The sequence below is a fragment of the Hylobates moloch genome, unplaced genomic scaffold, assembly GCF_009828535.3.
Source record: "Hylobates moloch isolate HMO894 unplaced genomic scaffold, HMol_V3 SCAFFOLD_2, whole genome shotgun sequence".
In the NCBI taxonomy this organism is placed as follows: Eukaryota; Metazoa; Chordata; class Mammalia; order Primates; family Hylobatidae; genus Hylobates; species Hylobates moloch.
The window spans coordinates 1,965,753-1,967,375 of NW_026652277.1; the positions used below are offsets into that span (position 1 = coordinate 1,965,753).

Below are 1,623 nucleotides of genomic sequence, written 5' to 3' on the forward strand. Positions count from 1 at the left end.
AGATAATTGATGGATAATCAAATGATGATAGAGATAGATGGCAGGTGTATAGATGATAGGTAGATAGAAAGCTAAATAATAGGGAGTAGATAAATGATAGATAGATGGATAGACATAGATATATGTTTGATGGAAGATAGAGATAGATGACAGGTGGATAGATGATAGGCAGATAGAAAGCTAAATGATAGACAGGTAGTAGATAGATGATAGATAGATAGATGATAGATAGATAGATAGATGGAAGGATAGAAAATAGATGGATAATCAATGGATTATAGAGACAGATAGCAGGTGGATAGATGATAGGTAGATAGAAAGGTAAGTAATATACAGGTAGTAGAGAGATAGATGATAGATAGATCGATGATTGATGGATGATAGAGATGGATGACAGGTGGGTAGATGATAGGGAGATAGAAAGCTAAATGATACACAGGTGGTAGATAGGTAGATGATAGATGGATAGATAGATAAATAGATAATCATTGGATGACAGAGATGGATGGAGGGTGGATAGATGGTAGGTAGATAGAAAGCTAAATGGTAGACAGGTAGTAGATAGATAGGTAGATAGATGATGGATAATCAATGGATGATAGGGTGGGTGACAGGTGGATAGATGGTGGGTAGATAGAAAGCTAAGGAATAGACAGGTAGTAGATAGGTAGATGATAGCTCGATAGATAGGTGACAGAGATGACAAGGAATTGGCTCATGTGATTGTGGAGCCTGGGGAGTCGGCAATGTCCAGCGTGGGCTGCAGGGGAGCCAGTGCTGCGGTGTCCTCTGAGGGCCTTCTGCTGGGGAAGTTTTCTTGCTCCGGGGAGGTCAGTCTTCATCGTTCTATTCAAGATTTTAACTGATAGGATGAGGACCACCCCCATTAGTGGAGCTATCTGCTGACTCAGCATTCACTGATTTAAACGTTCATCTCGGGATGGCTTCAGCAGCACATGTAGTAAGGTCAGAAGAACACAGAGAACCTTAACATGGCCCCTGCACAAGGACGACACGCAAATTTGCCATGAGCCTGTATCTCTCCATCACACACGGGAGGACTGCACGTAGGAGCTCTTTGACTTCCTGGATGCAAGGGAACATTGTGCGGCCCCAAAGCTCTTTAACAACTTGAAATAAAATGTTCAGACGTACTCACCCCAGCCTTCATCGCTTGGGCATGAGGATATCCTCTTACAGCTTTGAATATGGCATTTGATTCTTATTTGTATGAACCCCATTGATTTTGGCTTTGGCTAGTAGCTTCTATGTAATTAGCAGTGATCTGCAAAAATAAAATAAATAAATAAATACATGTTAATCCCATTCAAAAATATCCTTCAAGTTGACGCATAAAATGAACAGTGCATGTGCAAGAATGTCTACATGATAAATTCCCTTAAATGGGAATTACTATATCATGTTTTCTCTCATGTCTGCTTTTCTTATTTCATTAAATAATGATAATACTGGTTTTAGAAGAAATGTTTTAAGTTTTAATTCATAAAGCTTGACGATATTATTTGGGGGTAAAACAAATGTATTTAATTCCATTTCTATTATATCCACAGCCTTCTATGTTGAGTACTTTCTCTAAGTATAGTCATTAAATGTTACTAATTC

The 1,623-nt window shown here is 38.7% G+C and overlaps 1 non-coding gene across 1 annotated transcript; it reads left to right on the forward strand.

Moving 5' to 3' along the window:
- The first annotated feature begins 941 nt into the window (after positions 1 to 941).
- On the forward strand, positions 942 to 1,044 carry LOC116477510 (U6 spliceosomal RNA). Its single transcript, XR_004250487.1, has one exon. It is a non-coding gene; the product is annotated as a U6 spliceosomal RNA (small nuclear RNA).
- The last annotated feature ends 579 nt before the right edge of the window (positions 1,045 to 1,623 follow it).